Source organism: Beta vulgaris, chromosome 3 (assembly GCF_026745355.1).
Source record: "Beta vulgaris subsp. vulgaris cultivar EL10 chromosome 3, EL10.2, whole genome shotgun sequence".
In the NCBI taxonomy this organism is placed as follows: domain Eukaryota; kingdom Viridiplantae; phylum Streptophyta; class Magnoliopsida; order Caryophyllales; family Amaranthaceae; genus Beta; species Beta vulgaris.
The window spans coordinates 38,297,375-38,304,727 of NC_079204.1; positions in this window are offsets into that span (position 1 = coordinate 38,297,375).

Consider the following 7,353-nt stretch of genomic DNA (forward strand, 5'->3'; position numbering starts at 1 on the left):
TATATATATATACATATATATATAATATATACATATATATATATTAATTATATTATATATATATATATATATATATATATACATATACATATATATATATAATATAACATATATACTATATATATACATATACATATATATATATAATATATACATATATACATATATATATATAATATATACATATATACATATATATATATATATTATAACATATATATATATATATATAATATATATTATAATATGTATATATATATATATATATATGTATATATATATATATATATATATATATATATATATATATATATATATATATATATATATATATATATATATATATGTATATATATATATGGATTCGCTAAATATTTTTGTTGGATTATTATGGAATTGTATTTATGATGTTGGTTGTTGGGTTGAATATTGGATGATGGATGTTGGAGATAATGGTGGTTGTTTGATGGAATTTTGGATTTGCTTGGATGGTGGATGTCGGAGATGTTATTGGTTGTTGTACAGGTTAATTCCCAATTATGGGTTCATCCAATTTACAAACGGAGCTCTGCCAAAATTTATGCAAAAAATTTAATAGCATATTGCTGCATAGCTTCCTCAAGGTTGCATATATAGCTTCCCAATCTATATTAAATACAAATTTTTTTTAAAAAAAAAGGTAATATTGCTGCGGTTTTGGGCCAGAACCGCAACAATATTACTTTTATTATTTTTTAATTTACAATATTGCTGCGGTTTCTGGCCCAAAACCGCAGCAATATTGTAAATTAAAAAATAATAAAAGTAATATTGCCACTAGTAGAATAATTGCTATTTGCTGCGGTTAAAAAGTGCCCTATTGCTGCGGTTTTGGGCGCGCAACAATTAAGGGGGCAGCAATAGGTATTAACTATATTGCTGCGGTTTTAAAACGCAGCAATATCGACAAATATTGCTGCGGTTTTTAGGCCAAACCGCAGCAATATATTTATTTTATATCAGATTTAGAAAGCATATTGCTGCGGTTTTCTTCGAAAACCGCAGCAATATGCTATAAAACACTAGGGGAAAAAACAAAAAGGGCTGCGTAGAAAGGGCTGCGCTTTTCGTAAAAGCGCAGACCTACTAGTGAAGGGCTGCGCTTTTTCCTAAAAGCGCAGCCCTTCACCTAGTAGGGCTGCGCTTTTAGGAAAAGCGCAGCCCTTCTGTAGGTAAGAAGGGCTGCGCTTTTTAAAAAAGCGCAGCCCTACTAAGTGAAGGGCTGCGGTTTTTAAAAAAGCGCAGCCCTTCTGCTATGTAGGGCTGCGCTTTTTAAAAAAAGCGCAGCCCTTCCTGAAAAAATTTGAAATTTCGAAATCGCGGGCTTTGAAATATTGAGCGGGGATTCAGATATATTATCCCTCATTCTCTTTCCTCTCTCACGTCCCTCATTATTCCTTTCCTTTTTCTCTCTCATCCTCTCTTCTCTCTCAAAAACTCCCATAAACATTTGCGACAAAAACCCTGAAATGATTTGCACTAAACATGCCGACGGAGTTCGATTGCCTATTGTGATACCTTTTCGGAAGCGGAACGGGCCAACGAGTCAAACCCACCGCTACGCCGTGACGTTTAGGCTTTTTAAGCCATCCGAGTTCGTTTAAGCCTCCAAATAGGCATTTTAAGTTTTTCCGAAATTTTTTTTCCCTTAAATTATGTATTAGGTTTTTGTTTTATGTATTTAAATATTATTAGGTTAATGTTTGGAGGTAGTTCTTGTATTTTCAGATCTATAATGTTCTTGTATACTTCTCTTTGTTTATTTTGATCAATGTTCTTGTATACTTCTCTTTGTTTTGATTAATGTTCTTGTATACTTCTCTTTGTTTTGATTAATGTTCTTGTATTTTCATCTTTGTTTTGATTAATGTTCTTGTATTTTCAGATCTATAATTTCTTGTATTAGTTTTTGTTCGTTTTTTTCATTTTCGTTTCATTCTTTTTTTTTTTTGGGTTTAGTATTTTCATTTTCGTTTCGTTTCTCTTCTCTTATGTTTAATTTCAGAAAATGTGAGATTATGAGTAAAAAAATGTCAAAAAAAAAAAATTTTTTTTATTTTTTTTTTGGTAGGAAGGGCTGCGCTAGTTAGGAAAAAGCGCAGCCCTTCTAGCTCAGAAGGGCTGCGTTTTTTCCTAATTAGCGCAGCCCTTCTAAGCTAGAAGGGTTGCGCTTTTTCCTAACTAGCGCAACCCTTCTAGCTTAAGGGCTGCGCTTTTCTAGCGCAGCCTACTTAAAAAGTGAAGGGCTGCTACTGAAAGGGCTGCTACTGAAAGGGCTGCTGTCAAAAAGCGCAGCCCTACAGGCCTTTTTCAGGCAGCCCTTCTACATTTTTCCACTAGTGAAAAATAGACATATTGCTGCGGGTTTTTTTGAAAAACCGCGACAATAGGGTCTGTACAAGTAAAAAATTTTTTTTTTTTTTTTTGCATTTTACCATCAAATTTGAAAGACAAAACAGTTAAAAGAAAATAAAACACTATTGGTTGATACCAATGTCAAAAAATTATTATACAAAAACAATAACCATATTAACCATAACAACTACAAACAACTCTTTTTCAAGAACAATAAACATATAATTACCCTCCAAACATCACCACTTACACGCTGAACACAAGACATTCACGCTTAGTTTGATAGATCTTATTCTTCAGCAATTACAACAAGTTGTTTCCCAACAGCCTCAAGCATCTTCCCTCCAACGTTCTCGAAATAAATGTCGATACCCTCCGGGAAAACCGTATTCTTGTTTTCTATGACAAAAAATTAATAGTGTTTTATTTTCTATCAAACAATAACCATATTCTTGTTTTTGTACAAAATTAAAAAAATTATTATCTTTGATTCGAATCGATTCACTGCCTAAATTCGCAATAGATCTGAATAGAAAGAACGTTTTTCTACATGCGTACCTCTTGCTTCTATGTTGTTCTATTTGCGCCTGTTTGTTGCTTTTGTCGGGAAAGACTGCTCCGAATTTACAGCATCTGGGTTGCACCACTTCTCAACAGATCTTGAGATCGACAAGAGCTAGGTCGAAGACAAACTTCTGATTTGTTTGTCGGATTGACCAATTGAATAGCGAAATAAATAGCGATATGAGAGAAGAAAGAACTCGAGCGGCCGACGAACTGGAGATGCGAAGGAGAACTCGAGCGGTCGACGAACTGAAGAAGTGAAGGAAAACTCGAGCGGTCGACGAACTGAACGGTCTTCGTTGCTTCTCAGCGAGCCATCAACGACCGTCCTCAACCGAAGAAATCACGCAAACCAAGACACGCATCTCGAAGAATCGAACACCTTACTCGCCGGAGATTCGTCGAAGGCGGCGAATTGGGGTCGCACATGGTCGCGTCGGCTTCGTCGGGTCGCACAGGGTCGCACAAGGTTGACAGAAGGCGAAGGTTGACATGAGGCGAATTGGCGTGTTTAGAGAGGTTGAGAGAGATGAGAGAGAGAAGAGAGGGTTGAGAGGTTGAAGAAAGGGTGAGGCGCTGAGAGAGACTGAGAGAGTCGCTGGGTGAGAGATAGAAATGAAGGAATAAAAACCCTAAGTGGGAAAGAAACCCGTGTTTTTTTTAAATGACCGCTAATATTGTCGCGGTTTCCATGTAGGACCGCAGCAATATATTAAAAAAATACGCAGCAATATATTAAAAAAATATTTTTTTAATATATTGCTGCGGTCCTACATGGAAACCGTAGCAATATTATCTGTATAAGGCCCCACATGTTTTTAAAATGGTAACCGTTAGACAATATTGCTGCGGTTTTGGGCGGGAACCGCAGCAATATTGTCAATTTCTATTTTTTTATTTCTTTTGCATGTTATATTGCTGCATATAGGTAAAACCGCAGCAATATCACCGCAGCAAATAGCATTTATTTTACTAGATGTTGCGGTTTCTGGCCCAAAACCGCAGCAATATTGCTTTTATTATTTTTAATTAACAATATTGCTGCGGTTTCGGGCCAGAAACCACAACAATATTACGTGTTAACTAGATAATAAATAAAAATATTGCTGCGGTTTTGACTAAAAACCTAGCAATATTGGTAGATATTGTTGCGGTTTAAAATCGCAGCAATATAATTAATACCTATTGCTGCCCCTCTTAATTGTTGCGCGCCCAAAACCGCCGCAATAGGCCACTTTTTGACCGCAGCAATAAGCATTTATTCTACTAGTGATTTGCAAAACTTTTGGCACAAATAATTCGATTAAGAACTCAATTCCCAGATCATACAATAAAGAAAATAAGATTAGACAATGCTGGGGAATTTACATCCCAAACATTTAATGACTATTGCATGTCTATTGGGATTATTGTTGAGCACCCTGTACCTCATGTACATACACAAAATGGTCTTGCTGAATCATTAATAAAAGACTACAATTAATTGCAAGACCATTAATAATGAGGTCAAAATTGCCATCTACTACTTGGGGTCATGCTATATTACATGCACAGCATTATAGATAATTCAGGCAACGACCTATCACAAATTCTCACCATTACAATTAGTATCTGGTCGAGAACCGAATATCTCACATTTGAGAATTTTTGGGTGCGCTGTACATGTACCTATTGCTCCGCCCCAACGTATAAAATGGGTCCACAAAGAAGGATGGGAATATATGTTGGATTTGAATCTCCATCAATTATCAAATATTTAGAGCCAACAACTGGTGATCTATTTACGGCTCGATTTGCCGACTGTCATTTTAATGAGTCGGTATTCCCATCCTTAGGGGGAGAGAAAGTGGACCCACAAAATATAAAATCGGAAATTACATGGAACGCATCGCAAATGTCGTTTCTGGACCCGAGAACAAATTCATGTGAACAAGAAGTCAAGAAAATTGTTCATCTGCAAAGTATTGCAAACCAATTGCCAGATGCATTCACAGATTCTAAGAAAGTGACAAAGTCACATGTACCTGCTGCGAATGCTCCGGAACGGATTGAAATTCCTAATGACAATAAGGCAATTGAAAATGAGTCAATAGCACGTCGAAAACGTGGCAGACCACCCGGTTCTAAAGATTTAAAACCGAGAAAAATGAAAAGGCAAGAGGAGACAACGAACGAAATTAATATAAATCTCCAACAGCAGATGATGCATATGAAAACAAAAATGAAGAAAAACGTGTTCCAGAAGAAAAGGAACATGAAAGCATAGACAACAATGAAACTTCAATTAATTATGTTTCTACAAAGAGACAATGGAATCGAAAAGATGTTGTCTTGAATGAAATTTTTGCTTACTCGATAGCGGTTGAAATGACATACGATGAAAATGATGTAGAGCCAAATACAGTTGATGAATGTCGCCGTAGAAAAGATTGGCCAAAATGGAAAGAGGCAATTCAAGCAGAATTGAGATCACTTGAAAAACGTGAAGTATTCGGTCAAATAACCCAAATACCAAAAGGTGTAAAACCAGTTGGGTACAAATGGGTATTCGTGAGAAAACGAAATGAGAAAAATGAGGTTACTAGATATAAGGCAAGATTAGTAGCCCAAGGCTTCTCGCAAATGCCAGGGATTGATTATGATGAGACATATTCTCCAGTAGTCGATGCAACTACACTAAGATTTCTGGTAAGTTTATCAGTTTCGAAAGGATTGCAAATGAGATTGATGGATGTAGTGACCGCATATTTGTATGGCTCACTTGACACAGATATTTATATGAAAGTTCCTGAAGGACTAAAACTACCAGAAAATTGCATGCCCAAAGAGATGTTCTCAATAAAATTGAAAAATCACTCTATGGGTTAAAACAATCTGGAAGAATGTGGTATAATCGTCTTAGTGAATACCTATTGAAAGAAGGATTCAAAAATAATCAAATCAGTCCCTGTGTTTTCATTAAGCGATCTAAATCAGGATTCGCATCATTGCTGTATATGTCGATGATTTGAACATTATCGGAACTCCTAGAGAACTTGAAGCGACTGCAAAATACTTGATGAAAGAATTTGAGATGAAAGATCTCGGGAAAAAAATTTTGCCTTGGCCTGCAAATGGAACATCTAAGAAATGGGATTTTTGTCCATCAATCAAACTATACAGAAAAAATCCTGAAACGTTTTTTCATGGACAAAGCCCACCCAATAAGTTCTCCAATGGTAGTGCGTTCCCTGAATGAGAAAGATGATCCATTCAGACCACGAGAAGAAAACGAGGAGATTCTTGGTCCTGAAGTACCATATCTAAGTGCAATTGGTGCTTTAATGTACTTGGCTAACAATACTCGACCTGACATAGCTTTTTCAGTAAACTTGTTAGCTAGATACAGCAATGCACCAAAAGAGACATTGGAATGGAGTCAGACACTTATTACGTTATCTTCGAGGAACACAAGATCTCGGATTACTATCAGTCAAGACCAATGCGTCACTCATTGGATATGCAGATGCTGGCTACCTATCAGACCCACAAAAGGCTAAGTCTCAATCCGAATATATATTCACTTATGGAGGTACTGCAATATCTTGGAAATCCACGAAGCAGACTTTGACGGCCACATCATCAAATCATGCAGAATTAATTGCTCTTTATGAAGCTGGAAGGGAATGTGTATGGCTAAGGTCAATGATCAAGAATATCCAAGAAGAATGTGGGATGGAAACAATAACAACAAATCCAACTATCATCTACAAAGACAATACTGCATGCATCATCCAAGTAAGCGAAGGGTACATCAAAGGAGACATAACTAAACATTTATCACCGAAGCTCCTCTTCACTCATGACCTCCAAAAGGAAGGGACGATAAACATCCGACAAATCCAATCATGTGAGAATCTTGCAGATTTATTCACTAAATCCCTTCAGGCGAAGAAATTTGAAGAATTAGTCCGAAAAATTGGAATGCGTCATCTTCATGATGTATGCTAAATTCAGGGGGAGTATTATATGTGCTGCACTCTTTCCCCTTCGATTAGGTTTTTATCCCACCGGGTTTTTCCTGACAAGGTTTTTGATGAGGCAGTTGATTTTAAACATATAAGGATACATAATAGTTGTACTCTTTCCCTAGTTTTGGATTTTTCCCTCAGGGTTTTTCCTAACAAAAATTCTTAATGAGACGATGTCTATTATGAGTTATAAGTGGACATTCAAGGGGGAGTGTTGAGAAACAGTGGAATGAACAATTCCATTGTTCACATATATGTGAAGTCCACATTTCCTGTGTGCATTTAATGTATGTCAGGTAATTTTTCTTCCGCGTTGAATTTTACAATTGTGCACAGTAGAAATTTTTTGCTTATAAATACCATCGATGTAAGAAATCAGTTTTAT